The sequence below is a fragment of the Ciconia boyciana genome, chromosome 3, assembly GCF_034638445.1.
Source record: "Ciconia boyciana chromosome 3, ASM3463844v1, whole genome shotgun sequence".
Taxonomy (NCBI): Eukaryota; Metazoa; Chordata; class Aves; order Ciconiiformes; family Ciconiidae; genus Ciconia; species Ciconia boyciana.
In genome coordinates, this window is record NC_132936.1 from 109,348,965 (window position 1) to 109,366,270 (window position 17,306).

At 47.8% G+C, this 17,306-nt stretch overlaps 1 protein-coding gene and 1 long non-coding RNA gene across 3 annotated transcripts in view; both read right to left on the reverse strand.

Annotated features, from left to right (window-relative positions):
• Nucleotides 1-604, reverse strand: part of ITPKB (inositol-trisphosphate 3-kinase B) — a 70,731-nt gene extending 70,127 nt beyond the window's left edge. Inside the window, exon 1 of the mRNA XM_072857052.1 lies at nucleotides 230-604. The gene's annotated coding sequence lies outside the window, so the exon portion shown is untranslated. The remainder of the gene's footprint in view (nucleotides 1-229) is intronic.
• A 1,792-nt stretch (nucleotides 605-2,396) lies between these two features.
• Nucleotides 2,397-17,306, reverse strand: part of LOC140649610 (uncharacterized) — a 58,380-nt gene continuing 43,470 nt past the window's right edge. The window contains exons 5-6 of one of the 2 annotated variants that reach the window (XR_012041678.1): nucleotides 4,232-4,413; nucleotides 2,397-3,143 (exon numbers count right to left, since the gene is read on the reverse strand). This is a non-coding gene — a long non-coding RNA (uncharacterized lncRNA). Of the gene's footprint in view, nucleotides 3,228-4,231; nucleotides 4,414-17,306 lie in introns of both variants that reach the window. The other variant, XR_012041677.1, reaches the window with a different exon arrangement.

Consider the following 17,306-nt stretch of genomic DNA (forward strand, 5'->3'; position numbering starts at 1 on the left):
ATTTCGGGTGCGGGACGGCCTGCCTGGGGCCAGGGGAGGGCGCGGGACAGCCCGCTCGGCCCCGGGGGGCAGCACCCTGCCCCTCTCCCCGCCCCCCCCCTCGCCCCCTCCTCCCCGCGGGGCCCGGCCGGCCCCACGCACCGCCCGCGGCGGCCCTCGGCGCGGCTGCTCGGGGGCGCGCAGCCCCCGGCGGAGGGCGCGGCCGCGTCCCCCCCCCGCCGCCGCTTACCTGGAGCAGGATCCGCGCCCGCCCTCAGTGCGCGCCCCCCGGCAGCGCCCGCCGGCGCCGGCGGCCGCAGGGCGCTGCAGAAACCATCTCCGCGGGCGCGGTGCGCGGCCGGGAGCCCCGCTCTCTCCGCGGATCCCAACGGCTTTCCTCGCCCCGCGGGGGGGCCGGGGGGCACCGCACTCTCCCCCCTCCGCGCGTCGGCGGCGGAGGCTGCGCGGGCGCGGGCGGCTCCGCGCTCCGGCCAGGTCCGCGCCGCGGCCCCGGCGCCCGCTCCCGGTGCGGCTGGAAAGGCGGAGAGAGGCGGAGGAGGAGAGGGAGAGGAGCGGCGAGGAGGAGGAGGAGGAGGAGAGCGGAGGGAGGGGGTAGGGGAGCAGGAAGGAAGTTGTGAGCCTGTCTGGGGTTGAACTCAGCGGAACAAGTTTCTTTTTTTTTTTTTTTTGCTCGCTCGGCGCTGCTCGGCTGGAGGGAAACACTGAAAAAAAAGTTTCCATTGTTAACTAAGAGAAAAAAAAAAAAACCGCCGCCGCCGCCGCGTTTTGGCCGCTGTGGGTTAAAGATACACGAGCCATTTTCCACCCCCGGCCGGAGCGTGCGATGCAGGACCCGCGGCGGGGCCCGGCGCGCCCCCGGCCAGCCCCGCACCGAGCCGCGGCACCGCCGGCGAAGCCCGCGGGGGCCCGGGGCGGAGGGACATCCCCGTCCCAGCCTCCCTGCGCCTGCTGGCCTCCGTATTCCTCCCCTGGGTACAGCGGCCAAGGCCAGGGGTGGTGCCCGCACCCCTAGGGACGCGGAGCTGAAGGCCACCCACGTCCCCAGGCAGCCGGCAGGAAGGCACGGACGAGCCCGGGCATTTCGGAGAGCATCCCCTCCCCCCGGCGCGGCGGGTCGGTCCTTTTCAGCACGTTGGTCATCCACACGGCAGCCCAAAGCTGGTGCGGAGCCCTCCCCGCCGGGCTGCGTGCCCTCGGGCGAGCGCGTCCTCTGTGGGGAGGTGGTCCCCAGGGGCCAAAGGCGAGGCCGTGAGCTGGGACGGGCACATCCACTGGCCGCGGCTCTGCCCCGGGTTTAGGCAGGGCTGCAGCTAACCTGTCCGGGGCAACGTCCGTCCTGTGTGATCCAGGGTGGGCCACAGACAGCGCTTTCTCAGCTCCTGCGGCCCCAGGCACGGGTCCCGCCTGGCAGAGGCAGCAGGCTCTTGGCTGTGACACAGCATGATTTCTGTATCAAGATAACTCATTGGAAAGAGTTGTCTGTATGTCAGCACTTCAGGAGAGCAGGCTCTGCGATTTGCTCTCAAAGTAGTAGTCAAGGTCAAACCCAGATGGCAGTTTTGGGGTTGGTCTGGACTGGCCAAGGGAAAAAAAAAGAAAAAAAGAAAAAAAAAGAGAACGGCAATTTGTCTCTGCTAGGATTTCACAGCTAGGAATTTCCCCTAGAGAGGGAAATTGATGTCACAGCGGATCAGCTTTTTGTAATTCAGGCATAACCTCTAGAGTGTAAACAGGGGCAGAGAGGTCTCCGAATCTGCAGAAGGTGTGGATTGCCAATCCCACAGGCAGACAGACAGAGACACCCAAAATGAGCTTATGTTTGTTTTTCCAGTAAGAGAAATGCTATTTTGAATTCAGTGCAGGAAAAGAGATCTTTAGACTCTTTCCACTCCAGTCCGTTTCCTCAGTGTCTGTGCTCAGTCAGGAACTAGTCTTTCATGAAATAGAGTATGTGATCGATCTTTCTCAGAAAAGTGACCCCACTGAGTATAATGGCACTATTCATGGGCATGAGCTTCCCCGTCTGCAAGTATCTACAGATTCTGGTCATCCGTTGCTCCCATGCCCTCATGTCTGTGTACACACATCAAAAAGTAGGAACTCCTGAAAGAAATAATAAATCCAGGAACACATGCAGAAAAACAGGTATCTTCTTTTTTTAAAACAGCTGCACTGCGCTGTGCTAATGGCATCTGCACGTACTTGCAAGCACTACTGCATATCCATGCATGTTTTGACTGTTCTTTGGGGTTGTTTAAGAGTATTTACACCAGCATAACCACAACGGGTGCTTAAAACCCTTTCTTAAAGTCACACAAATTCAAGCACCATCAGATATTCATCCTCTCAGAACAGGACAAAGGAGCAGAGAATTCACTATGGCACGTTTACTGATACAAAACTCCCTAAGGGAGACCCGGCCTTAAAACACGGCAGCATTTTTGTCATGTAACAGAAACATGTGACGTCCAGAGCTAGAGCTGTTCCATGGGCATTATATACAACAACAAGCTTTTATTTATGAAGGAAGTGGCTAATAGAAGTGGAAAGAAGAAAAAAAAGTCTAAGGATAAATCCCTTTTCAGAATGGGTAGGTACAGAAGGGAAATAATTGTTTCCAGATTGGAGCCAGGCAGCAGTCCACATTGTACAGTGAAGAAAGAGCAGACAGCTTTCAGCACACTTGTTTCCAATCAAGTGGAAACCGAGCGTCTGAGGTTAGCCTAAATGGAAAGCACAAACTGAAACAGGTTGCTAGCCCAATCCAGGGACAAGGATGGAGGCATGAAGGCAGACAAGTTTCTTTCACAGACAGTCGGATGTCTCCAGGCACCAGCACTGCTGTAGTTGCTTGATGCTGCCGAGGAGCCCTCTCCGTGGTTTTGGCACTGTTGCGTTGGGTGCTGTACAAAGAGAACAAAAAGATGGTCCCACTCCGACTCGCTTGCAATCTCAGTGTACATTCTTCAAGTAAAAGTCCAATGTTGGGTCTTAAAAGATCTTGCTTCTGCTTAAGCCATGTTCTTCATTTGAATGTAGACTTCCTGTTTCCAAAGAAAATCACTGCGGTGCTTGACGATACTGAAGCAGGCTGGGTTAGGGCAAACAGCTGATCCGGCCAACTTTTGCGTGGGCAACTTGTCCTTAATCAAGAGAGTAGGACCATTAAAATGAAGATGATCTTCCACTTAGGAAGGGCATATATCCACTGCAGGATGTATTTAGTCCTGAAATAAAGTGAGGACAGACACTTACAGAAGGGCATAGAGCTGTCCTAACTGTGTAACATCTCCAGCTGACACACTGGCTATAAATGTTTGGGGAAAGAAATACACAGCTGTCAAAGTTAATGGCCTCCCAGCACCTCTGTATACTTGAAGGGAGACACATTAATTATCATGTCTTATTTAAAAATAGTTGTCCCAAATGTGCTTGCTATGCCCCGTCAGCAGCATGTGTGGCTCAAGCTGGGCTACGGCTGCTGCGCCCCTGGGTCCGGGGCTGCCGAGTGCTGCAGGGTGGTGGCTGTTTGTAGGGGCAGCAGGGTGGGCCCTGCCGTGTGTGAATGCTGTGTGGGGGAAAGAGCAGGTTTGGCTGCTGGTGGGAGCAGTGGCTTTTGCAGCAGGAGCGCCTGCACCCCACTGGAGCCAGATGAGAGGGCTGTTCAGGCAGGAGGGGAGATCAGCCACGCAGGAAGCAAATTCTGGATAGGAAAAGCGGACAGTACATCCAAGGCTGCTTTACTCCTTTCAGCCTCTGCTGTGACCCTAGCTAACATTTTGCTTTGACTGTTGCTAAAGCCTGCTCCAGGGCTAGGGGAGCCCTGTCAGACCAGTATGGTGCTGGTGATCCTCTCAAGCACAGGCAGAACTGTCCTTTATACACCCTCTTCCTCTGGAGTCGAGGTCCTGGTCCACATCTCAAGGCTTGCCATGCTGAGCCCTGGGATAGTATCTAAAAGGTTGCCAGAGCATGAAGATGAAGATGGTGACCCTGGCCTCTGGCGCAATGATGCTCACATCATTGTGAGGGCCTGAGACTTGGCAATAGACTCCCCAAGACTGAGATGTGTTGCAAGTCTCAGCACTTTCCAGTCTAAGTGCATGGTTTATTCCTTCCCCTGGCCTGCATTCCTTAGGGAAAACCCAGAGAGACATGTACAGATTTGAAGAAGAACCCTTTCCCCAATCCAGACCACAGTAACAAGCAAAAAATACCCAAAACACCTTACCAAAACAAGGTCCTGTACTGCAGAAATACCTCCTTCCATGGAGAGGGGACAACAGTTGCATGATAGATATTGGTCATCCTATTCACTTAAATCCTTGGAGGCACTCAATTAATATGGTGTGGGCTGCATTATAAAGCTAGAACAGGACGGAAAGGACCACAGTCTACTTAGTATCAATCCAACTGTAAAAACAAAACAGAAAAAATGATAACAATTTAATCATAAAACAACTATGATCCTGAAGTACCCTCCTCCTCCCGTTCTTCCTTTATTCTAAGATTGATTTTTTAAATTACTGCTCTCTGTCATGTTTTGGACTGGTTGAACAAGACAGCCTTCACTGTGTTTCAAGGATGAGTTGTCCAAACTGTCACTGTTCATCCAGTTCAGCATCAGAAGGACCGTCTGCATCCTTGCAGTGGAAGTCAGTATTTTACGGCATTTCCTCACCAGTGAGTTGAATCCTACAGTCACGTAGAATACAGAAATAAATGGATCAACACAGAGTAAGTCCATAGTCAGCAGACTTACTTTATGTTTGTGCCAGTGTGACGGAGAATAAATCTGGCTAATATTTTACAAGAAAAAGAACCACAGAAGACTGAAGAGGAAACACAACACTGAATTACGTGCTGAGAATTGTCTGTGTTCAGGCAGGTGACTGTCACAGGCATGGCACACTTCTGGTCTGGCTGGGCTGGCAGGGCAAACAGAGGCCTGAGAAAAGGGCTCTGGATATTTATCTTGCACCAGCCCTTTTGCATTGCTTCAGTGGTAAAACAGGTCAGAAAGACGCTGTTTTTCTCAGCTCTCAGTGACCTCTGAGCTGGGTTATCTGGTCATTTGCTCCCCTCCCACTATCCCACAGGAACACATATAATAGCAGAATTAAGTAGTGACTGGTTAATATTTTTTGTGCCAGCTCCTGTTCAGGGAGCAAGAACACAGGGCTCTGCAGAGACACCTGTAGCAAGTCAGTGTAATTTCGGGCAGTCTGTGTACTGCACCCACGTCTGCCTGAGCTCGTAGGTCCACCTAGAGCACAAAGGAACCAGTTTTGTTCTCTGGGAGCCTCCTCCACACATTCCTGCCTGCACCTCGCCCCGTGCTGCACCAAGTCATACAGCTCGGTGCAGCCAAGAAAGCCAGCCAAAGATCTCGGCGGTCTGTTCCTGGCTCTGCCCCTGCCGCGCTGTGAGGTGTTAGCAATGTAGCTTATTGCCTCTCCGCCTTATTTTGCCCGCCTGTGAAACAGGCAGTACGAACTAAGATGTCCTGTGTCTCCTAGGTATTTGTGGCTGTGACCTGCCTGAAGTTTCATATACACTTGGGGTCCTTGGAGGAAGGGATGCATACATCCTATACATCCACGCACAGCACACACATGCAGAGCTTTAGCGCTGGGCTAAGAACATCAGTTTGGCTCACAGGCTCCAGGTTTTGTAGCAGGACTTTGGAGAACTGTTGCAGAGCTCAAGGGATTAAAATGTATGTATGGAAAATATTATGTATAACTCTGACAAGGATATATACACACACACGATAGGCAAGAAAGTTTAGGAACCCCAGAACAAGCACAAGATGTTACATTTCCTCTTGATGCAATGCATATATGCCATTTATTTTTCCCTCAGCTAGTTAGCTCCCCAGGATGAGGATGTGAAGGTCTGATGTGAATGCCCACTGGTTTTATGTCTGGATATGCCCAGCAGTTTCAGTGCTACCCTTCCTGGTTTTTCCTGGTGCCAGAGAAGAGCCCAGCTCTGCAGTTGGTGTGTGCCACGGCTGTGGTCCCCTGCGCTGCAGCAGGGCTTTACATTGGCATGTTGGCCCATGGTTGCTATTTGCTGATAATAAGAATATAAACACATGTGCATGTTTGGGGAGTAACCCATGATTCAGCATTAAAGTTTCCTTTTTTTGCACAGACTGAGCTAGAGGCACTAGTAGCACATGAAATATGTATTGTTGAGTTCTACTGAGGTTCAGTAAAAATAAAATTACAAAGGGAAATCCTTCCCTGTTGGACCCTGAGGCTACTAAATGTTGTACCTATGTCTGTGGTTGAAGGGATAAAACAATTAGAATTCAAATACTGCTTCATTGTCTGAAGAGGTTTTTCCTATTCGTGGGTCACAGTTATTCTACTAGACTGTGACCACATAACCATAATTGGGCAGCTTTGCATCTGTTTGAGATAGCTATGATCACGGCAGGAAAAAGACAAGCTATTTTTTAAGTGTGCAGTGTGTCACATAGACTGGTTTGGGTTTGGTAGTATATGGTGGGGATATTCAGCCTCCAGGGCTGTGAGATTCCACTGCACCTTTTAGGGATGAGATGAATGTGGAATCACAAGAAATGCTGTCCAAGTTTCCACTCTGCAATGAGTGATCTCTGTGTTTTGAAAAAATGGAAGAGAGAGGGCACTGAAGAGGACATGATTAATAATTTTAAAGCCCATACTGGGCTGTGGGCATTTAATTTCAAATAAAGCGTGTTGGCTTTCTCCAAGAATCTATTTTTGCCTGTGGTATAATAATATATTTTAAGGATTTACCATAATATTTCTATGATGGACAGATGTTTACCTTTGTCTGTTCCTATGTCTGTGAAAGGAAAAAAGCTGAGCTTTGAATGAGTGCAGCACAGTTTCATAAACTGGCAGATCTAGGTCGATTCTTCATAATTTTGAATAGCTAAAGCAATAGAGTTATGAAAATATTCCTAAATGATGTTGCCAGACAACAGTGTATTATCTGTGCTATTTTCTGTATGCAGCACTGTTCATTGCCACGCAACAAATTGCAGAGGTCAGCAGTCCCTGACCCTGAAAAGCAGCTGTATTGTAGCAGTTACCGGAAAACACCAGTCCTTGCACATAAAATTGTTTCAAGCAAGAACATCTTTCCCAGATTGAGATCCACACACTGGATCATGCTTTTCCTCTGAACAACTAGAGGTAAGTAAAGACCTTATGGAAAGAACAGCATGCATGTCCACCTAGGAAAATTTTCAGCCCTATCACAAGTTTCTATACATACATGCATGCATGCCTAGGCATAATAAGGGTACATTTTAATAGTACCAAGAGCAGCTTCTCCGTCGCCAACTAGTACTAGCCAGAGCCTTCGTCTCCCTGCTGCCCCCTGCCCTTGCTCTGGACACATCCACTCTTGGAGCTGCAAACTGCTCTCTGAACTGCTCTCTGAAATCCCCAGTTCTGGATTTGAGCAGCAATTTCAGCAACACAGCATAGTTTTCCTTGCTGTGCTCACACCTGCTCTGGCTGGTATACCCAGGACAAGGCTCCCTCTTGTGCTGCCCTTCCTCCTCCCCCAGGTGTTTCCAGGTTGCTCCTGAATCAGCAGTTATTTAGCTCTGAGAGGGCACATGTCTAGAAGGATTTTTAAGCCACCGCTGCAGACTACAGAGTTTCAGATCATCGACGTTTCCCACTCTGCTACCATGTGCTCTCTAACCCTGGGCAAGTTCCTACGGCTGGAGTTTTCACCTCTGTGTAACTAAATTGAAGCATTTAAACCCACATTTAGGTGCCTGAGTAAGAAGGCAGATTTCAAGAGCTGGGACAGTCCCTCACCTCGCCATGAAGTTTGCCACTCTTCGCAACTCTCTGTGCTCCAAGGAAGGGGCTTCCCATTCTTCTTTTCCTTTGGAAAAGATGAAAGATATTTCATGGTCTGGCGGGTACTAACAGCTGCTTGAAATTAGATACCTAAAAAGCCATTACAGCTGGGGAAGGTGAAGATCTGGCCCAGAGAGGAGACATTAACCATCCATTTCCAAGCTTGCTGAATGAGAGCTGATGAGCTAGACTGCAGCTCTAATGGGTTCCTGAATGTTAGGTATTTGCTCCCTGCTTACTGCTGGATGGGGACGGATACCACAGAGTTCCAGCTGGCTGCTCTCTTCTTCCCAGGGGAATTCACCTAATTGCCTAAGTAACTTAATGAGATGAAAAAGTGAGGGCAGAAGAGGAGAGGTGGGGGGCCTGCAGGTCCTCAGCAGAATCCCTGTGTTTAGTCCCCACTCATTCTTCAATCCTTTTCCATCCTTTGCTCTCCTCCTTTCTGGATACACCTACAGAGACTTATAGCTCTTGTTATCTGAACCAGATTCTCCCATGACCCCTGACAGCAGCATTCAGGACCAGGTTACGCAGGACTTCAGGCTGGCCTGAGGCAGGCAGAGCTGGCAGGAGATGGTGCGGCAGAGGGGCATTACAAAGAGGCTCAGCCGCTCCCTGGTGGGTGGCTTTATGCACCCATGCTCCTGCCACTCTGCCCACAGGCTTCTGCTGTTTCAGAAGAGCAGGACTTGTCTGGTGAGGGGGACAGAGAAGAGACACCTGCCCGGGCAAAAAGAGCATGGAGGGGGGAGAACCGGGAGAGTTAGTGAGGCTCTGCTGCCCCAGTGCCAGGTGGGCTGCTTTGCTGTGACTTCTTGAGGCTGGCAGAGATGTTTCCTCTTCACCCCTTCTGAACACAGCCTGCACCCCCAGCTGAAGGCACTGGAAAAGCTGGCAGCCGTTGTGGTCTTCTCTCCACTGAGAACAGACTGAAACTGTTTTTCTTCAGGGCTGTTTTACGAGGAGCAGGAAGAGGGCACCCAGACAGAGTGCTAAGGATTAGTTTTACAAGAGTGTCTCCCTTTGACAAAATGTTTGAAGTTTGCCAGTTCCGTTACGTTCCATCCCGCTGGCTGAGGACAGCCTTGTCCTGAATAGGAGAATGGGAATGGTGCAAGAGCTCAGCCGCCTGACATCTTCCTCTCTTCTGGCTCAGAGAGAGGGAGATTAATAAAAGCTGCCAGAGAAATGCCTTGGAATGACCCTTTCTGATAGGAAAGACAGTATCCTGGAAACACCCATCATTTGTTGGCAGGGATACTCACTTCATTCCTTAGCTACACAACCAAATTTCTTTAACTCTACTCAGGGTCATTTTTGGACTGGATTGCAAGTGTATTTTACGTAATTAAAAAAAAACCAAAACAAACCAAAAAAAACCCAAAACCCAACCACTTTGTTTCCTTCTGTTTTACATTTCTGGCATTTCCTAAAAGGAACAAAATGTTGAAACAATGAAATATTTTTCTTTTTTACAGCCCTATCTACCATTAAGAGATAGTTTGCTTAACATCTCTTCTTCCCTGTGAAGGTGATGGATGGGGCTGAACAAGACCTACAGGATCCAGTACGTGAGGTGCCATTTGCGTCATCAGCAACAGCGGTCATCAGGGATCATCTACCATTTTTATTGTTTCAGAAAGAGATGTGGAGGAAGAATGGAGCAGGCTGAGATTTATTACAGTTGGTGGAACAGACTTTGAAGTCAGACAAATGGAAATTTGGATTCTTTGCAGGAACAGACCCTATGTGAGGCTGGTGAGTTAGGCCCGGCCCTGTTTTTGTAGGGAACATCACATGAGCATACCCAGACTTGAAACTTCCAAGAAAGACTGTTGGAGGCTGCCTTAGCAATCAAGAAAGTGGTGCATCAGTGATGAACCAAAGAATGGAGTTCATCAGAGCTGTCCTGGTCAGCAAGCTGGGCCCAGTTCTCCCCAGATGTCATCCCATTATAGTTGCTGGAGAGACACTGGAAGGGACTTCCAGTCTCCAGAGATCCCCAGTGTCTCCAGAGACACTGGAAGAATAATAGGTGAAACTCTAGTCTTCTACAGATCAGCTTCCATTTTGCTGCAGCAGGGTTTCCCTTGCACACTTGAGACCACTGGAGACTAGGAGATGAACTCTAACCACTAACAAAATGCCATCCATCAGGTTTACTGTCTAAACAGTGAACTCACCTGCAGTTTTTTAAGCAGCATCTTACGCTTCCCAACCCCTGACTCGAAAGCCCTGAAGTACCTGCACTGTCGCATTCCCATCCTCTTTCCTTTCCCAGGGAAATCGACCTGCATGGGAAGTGACGAGTATACATAGGTCTTGTGAACTCTTAGGAATACTTCTGAAAGTTGAGATAAGGAGAATGAGAGCGTCAAAACGCCCATGTTACTGGAAGTGGTAAGTGCCCTAGGGAGCCTCCCCAAAGTTCTTGAGACCCACGCCAGGGACTCTTTCACTGCTCAGCATCACTGAAACTCCTAATTTGTCAGTGGTTTTATTTTCCTTCCACACCATCTTCTCACCTCCTCTCCATTAAGCTGATGGCCAGTTCTGCTCATGGGGAAACCTGTAGTAATTCCGTGGAAGCCAAAAGACTGAATTATACAGGAGTGCAATCAGGCTGTGAGGATTTAGTAATGAATCTGACAGGGACAGAGAGAATTGGGGGTTTGGGCTGTTCTAAACTAAATTATTTAATTTGACCAAACACTTGATAAATTCTTCCCTCCTACTTCCTTTCTGAATGCAGTTATTTGTCCCAGTAGTTAGATTCACACTCTTCCATGTCCAAATTAATTTCTTTCACGATTACTCAGCAGCTGGAAGCAGGTGATGTCATGGACTCTGACATAAGATTGTCATCAAATATTACATTTCTCTTTTTCTCTTTTTTTTTTTTTTTAACTAAACAACTGCAGTGATGGCTTTGCTGGCTGGTGGCCAGCTGAGTCTCTGCACAGAAATGTAACACTCCTTGCCTCTGTTTTCCCATAGTCCCCAGCTTGCTTGCTCTCTGATGGAAAAATTAGTTTCCATGGTAAGACTCTGAGTAGCACCTACAGTTGCAGTGTATCCAAGAAAAACATACTGCAAGGACCAGGGGAGTCCTTACAGCCCTGGCAAACCAAGGGTTCATTCCTTTTCCCTCAGAGGAAAGGTAGTGCTGGGGCAGCCTCAGTGTCCAAGATGATCGGACAAACAGATTTTCATTTCAGACGAAAGGTGGATGGAAGTAGGTTAGAGTCCCTCAAATGCAAGCTGTCAATATGAACAAGCATTCCAATTGCATTTACATGGAAACAAAATGTGTCTCAGCTTTTGGCCACATTGGAAAAAGAAGGATGACGATCTTTGCAGAAACGGTGCAGGACACTACTGTTGATGAAATTTGCTTGGCGGTTGTTAACAGATGATGTCTCCCATGTTAACCAGAAATGGGTAATGGCTGAAGCCAGCACTGCACTTCATTTTCTGTTGAAAACCTGATTCATAACTCTCATCTTTTTCTTTCTCAAAACTATGCTCTCCCATTCTTAATGCTTAAATGATTCTCAGAGGTTTTTTTTCTCACATTTGGGGTGAATTGGAGGCATTTGCCTGGTACAGTAAGTTGTAAAAGGGGAAGGTGGGGCCTTGCATTCTCCAGAAACTATGTTTTTTTGTCAAGTTCTGTCTCCAACAACATATCAGTTTAAAAAGCCCACATCTGGTCTAACCTGTTCTCAATGATAAATGCTGTCTTTGAGAAGGCAGTCTTGATGGGTTGGTTTTGGAATAACTCTTATGGTTTATTTTCCATTTTAAGTTTCAAACATTTCAAAGTGTATATAACACATTGTGAGCATAAATGTTGACGAGTTTTGGTTGATTTTGTTTAATTGAGACATTAGCTGTATTGCAGGCAAATGGATTTGGAATAGCTATTAACAGCACTCAATTTTCCAAATCATTACAGAAGGATGAGATTACAGTCAAATATTTTCTGTTAATACGCTTAAGCATTTACAATTATGGAAGCTTTTTCATGAGTAAATGCAAAATTATTGCAGCAATTCTGAGTATCAGCACGGTTTGAAAGCTTTTAATTAATTTTGGTTACATTTGAAATAATCATAATAATTTGAGAATAATAAACCAGATCAGTCCCTGGGAAGACTCCCTAAAGTGGATTACATCACACTTGAAATACATTTTGGTTTTTCCTCTGGCATTTAGATAATCCATGAAAAATCCCCAAAAGGCTAACAACTGTAGCCGGAAACACAAATTATAGTCTGCATATGTTACCCAGTTACATCCAAAGAAAAATACCTACCGATTCGAATGGGCTATGGACCAGGTCTTATACAGTACACCTAAATTAGAAATTCAGCTGTCTCTGGGACAGGCACTGATCAAGTTCTCTCTTTCAGAATTCAGTTCAAAATCCCTTCAAGCACTGTCTCCAAGGAAGTACTTTTTTCCACATTTCCTATTTTCACTCGTACTATTCAAAAATTGAAAGCAAGGATTTACATACAAGGTACTGAGTAATCTACTGAACTCAAATAAGTTTCCACTGGGTAGATATATTTTTTCCATCCACATTTAAGGTAAGCATATGGACAGCCTTTCTTTTTAACAAGCTGATGTGATATAAACAGGATGAATGAATATGTAACTCTCTGCAGCTACAAGTGGAAGAGCTCCGAGCATTTGCCAGTGGTGAGGCCAGTCCTTTCCACAGCACAAGTCAGAAAACGGAGGGCAACAGCAGCGACAGTGTGATGCCCAAGGCAATGCAGGGAAGCAGTAGCAGAGAGAACCACCCTTGGGTCTTGGGACTGCACTGACAGCCTCGGCTCTGTGTTTAGAGAGGGATGGAGCGAAATAGCTAACAATAGCTAAAGACTTTTTCCTCATTCCTGTTTTCATATGGTTACGTTTGCGTGATGGACTTTAGGCATGTTACTTGTACTAGTTTCTGCCAGTAGCTGTTCTTTCGACACAGTTGTATTAGCTCTTGTAGTAGCTGTTACAAGCTTATGTGCAGCTGTCTCTGCTCGGCTTGGCCCAGCCACAGTTTCTTAGCCCTCACGGACAGCCCATGTTTTCCATCGTATCCTCTCCCTGCAGGTGAATAGCAAAGTCCACCTTCAGTGGTGCTCAGGCAGCTCGAGGAGACCCTTCTCACTCTGCCCAAACTCCCAGATTTTATTAGCTTCACCTGTACTATTCCAGTGCTTCTTGGACTCATGCTTATTGTCCTCACACTTCTGCCAGTGTTTCATAAAACTCCCAGGGCTGGATCCAAATGCTGAAGGGAAGAGAATCACTGACTCCTACAGGTGCTCAATCAAATCTTTCCTTTACTAGAAAACATGCAGTCCTGCAGAGACTGCTCAATAGAGCTCAATAGAGCTCAAAAAAGCTCAATAGAGCATCATTGGTTTTGCTGGTTTGGTTTCTGAAGGCTAAATATCAAATAAAAGCATAGGAAGCCGACCCAAGATAGGGCTGGGATACATAGCTCCTGTTTATTTCATTTGCAAAACATACTTAGGTAGCCTTTTACTTACAGTTTATCCTATGGAGCAGCAACTGAGACACTGCTGAAAGCTGAGAGCATCACCTCAGTACATGGACAGCCCATTACAGAAGCAGTGCTACTGAAACCACAGAGCGTGGGTTCTTCTACAGAAGAAATGGGGAGGCACTGGGAACAGATTTCTGTTTTCTTTTAGCAGCGCTGCTCACCTGGAGAACCCACAGGTAAATAAAGGAGGCCAGAAGGGAGCTAGTCAGGGCGCCGCATGGAGAAGGGGATTACCATGCCTAGAGGAGGAGCAGGCCCACAAGCCCAGCAGTCGGGCAACGGCTGCAGCCCCAGCCCTGCTGATCAAAACTCTTTGCCCAGGCGGTGAAGCGGGAGCTTCACCATAAGAACAAAGAGGGTACAGACATTTCTGCATGGGTGAAAGGTGCCCAACTGAAAAACTTCAGGTTTGGGGCATTGCTACTCCTAACACTGCAGCCTTCCCATTTCTTCCTGGGGGACCAACTCCCAAAGGCAACTGGATGCAGTACTGGCCTTTCAGATCTTTGAAATGCAAATAGTTTTATTTACTTCCTGACCCTTGGCTCAAAACATCTGCAGCTCTATAAATGAAAAGCAACCACTGCTATTTAGCAACTTCTTCTGCCCTTGCTTCATTTTGCCAGGAGATGGAGGCCATGCTGTGATGTGACTGTGACACACCACAGGTGTTGTGGTGATGTTTGAGAACTTTCAGTTCGGCTCCCCAGGCAGCTGGCACCACGGCTCTTCATCTTGCATCTTGTCTAGCAGGACAAAGCCTGGCTGGTCAGGTAAACAGCTACAGCTTGAGAATCTTAGTCAAACCAAGAAAAAAAATTGAAAATGGAGCCTTCTTCATCAGAAACATCTTGGGTTTCAGTTCCAGATGAGACAGTTGAGTCGGCATTCTCAACTTCTCCTGTCCCTCCAGTACATGATAGAAGAGCTGCTGGTGATGCTCCCTTTGCACCTCTACTAGAAGAAAAAGCTGATCGAGTTTTGCCTGATGAACTCCGGGCCATGAGCGTAGGTGCTAATTTTTTGGAGGAGAGCTCTGGCAAAGCTTTTGATCCTAATTCTTCCTGAAGAAACTCTGGAAGATTGTTGGAAGCAATTGGTTTCAGTCAATTTGGTGGGGCGATGCTGCAAACTGTGTAATGGTTGCTGAAAGATTCTTCAAAAAGGAAGTGCTGGGAAGGAGAGGACCTCTGCAAATTTTTGAAACTGAGTCCGTGAAAACGTTCATTTATCAGCTTAAACTTCATGGATTCAGCAAAATGGAAGGGGATCTCCAGTACCTGCCTCACCTGATGAACTTCAAGCACTAGCAGCAGCAGGTTCTGCTTTTGACAAGGTATGTCAGTCCCTCTGCACGTGAAATAATTCTCAGGATATTCTGATGGGATAGATTTACGTTCATATACAGTAAGCCTTTACAAGGTAGGAGACGAGGATGGTAGTGAATGTCCTGATTTTGTCTCTCCAGTTGTTCTCAGCAATTCTTGACACAGTATTTCTGAGGAGCAAAAATGCTGAAAAAATAGGTTTTGGTTATTTCCAGTTACTTTGAGCCCAGGAAACGGAAAGATAGTCTCATCATATTGTGCTTTTTTTGTACTTGCTCTGTATCTTGCCATATCAAAAATGTAAATTTGCTTTAATCTGCTGCTTTAATCTGCTAAATTTTCTTTAATCCTTTAATTCAGGCATCTGCTGAATGCTGACAAGATACATGTCAGCATCATATTATTCCTTATACATTAATTCCACATTGAAGTGGCTGAAAACCACCGATACTTGCATTTCTACATCCATTTTTATGCTTTGGAAAATTCTACACTTCTCTGCTCCCATATGACAAAAACACAAGGGGGGTTATGACTTAACAGAACTGTATTGTAACATTTTATTCAGCCTCAACTTTAGGTTTAAAATGCCCCTAAGAGGCCTTTTTAATATCCATCTTTGTCTTTTTTGAATCAAATGCTTAGTTATCGTAGCTTTGTCTTTCTCAGTCTGGAAATGGTGGCAACTAACTCCTCTCCTTTGCATTTTTTAGTTATTCTTCTATTATAAACCCTATTTCAGGAAAGATTATTCCCACCTGCTATGAACCTGTAAGCAAAGTGCTGGTGTAAAAAACACAGCACCAGCTGCATTCTCACTGGACCCAGATGTGAAGGAAGGCCGCCTGAGAAGAAGCCCAGACATTCAGCCTGTGGTAGGAACTGCTTCTGCGGAGGAGAACGATCCCTTTGCATCAGCTCCACAGGAGGACACCCAGAGATCTGCACCCAGCACCTCCACACCTACTGAGCCACATGCTGAAGCAACAACACAGATTAGAAGTGCCCGTACATCCCTATCATGGCAAGTCTGCAGCCACACCCTGGTTGGTGTCCAGGATGCAGCTTCTGCTCCATCTGATATTTCACCACACCCCATTCTTCCTCCCGTACCAAACAGTCCTTTTACACCAGGGCTGGGGCTTCCTGCCTTTCCATTTGGGCATCCATATTCAGCAGCTATGCAGGCTCCCTGGGCTAGCCTGCTTCCCTTCGGGGACCCGTGGCTTTCAATGTCCATGCTGGCAGCAGCTGCTGCTGTTGCTATGCCAAGGCCACCTCCCAGCCAAGCTCCAGCATACCCTCATTGCCCTACTTCCACCTGCCATCCAAACAGTGCAGCTGCAGGTAACGGGGTCAGACTCCAACACTAGGGACAGCACAGATGCTCGGTATCAAGCAAATAGAGTGTCACAGAGCTAAAAATAGATTACGATAGAAATTAATAATAATAAAAAAGTGTTTGTGTTCTCAATAATAAATCTTTTCCAGTTGTCTTGTCCTGTCTCTACAGCCTCACAGTTACTGTCTCTACACCCCAGGGGGTTGCCTGCAGGGAGGTTAACTGGTTTGCTCCAGCCCAGGGAAGACAAAGGCCCCAAGCACTAGTGGTGCGCTCAGCAAAACCCAGCAAAAGGGCAGAGCGTGGCTAATCTGGTAGTTGCACCAGCACCAAGGGCCACACAGACAAAACCAATGATTTATAGGCCTTGGTGAGTTAATGTCCCTTCCTCCCCTCAGGTCATACTAAGGGACAGGGGCTGCAGGGGCTGCAGGGAGCAGACTTGGGGTTCTCCTGCCCATCCCACATTACATCTAGGCATAATGACAGCATTGCAGCTGGCAAAGTTGCACACCTGTCCTACAGGAGTCACACACTGTCCTTTCTGTCTCCATCATGAGTGGATATGCTTTTACAGCACACTGGAAATGACACAGTAGAGCCCAGCACTCAGTGATGACTGGATGCTCAGCACTGGCATCGATCGGTGACCCTGGGATTCACAGGAATGAATACTGTCAACAAGCAACTCCCTTTTCCTTTCTTCCCTCCCTCCCCTCTCTTCCTTCCTCCCTCCCTTCCTTCCTTCCTTCCTCCCTCTCTCCCTCCCTCCCCCCTTCCTTCCTTCCTCCCTTCCTTTCCTCCCTCCCTCCCTCCCTCCCTTCCTTCCTTCCTCCCTTCCTCCCTCTCTCCCTCCCTCCCCCCTTCTTTCCTTCCTTCCTTCCTTCCTTTCCTCCCTCCCCTCCCTCCCTCCCTTCCTTCCTTCCTTCCTTCCTTCCTCACTGCTTCCCTCCCTCCTCTTTCTCTCTCTCCTTTTGAAGAACAGCTCACATTATGGTTTATCACCATATAACATTGCTGACCATCAGGAAACCTTTGGAAACCAAGGAAAACAGAGACCCTGTGACAAAACTCCAGTGAACGAGCCTCATGCAAGATGCATCAGGCCTCCAATGCCTTCAAAGGCCCTCAGCACTCGGCAGCATGAGCACCACAGTGAGCTCAGCATCTGGCAGGAT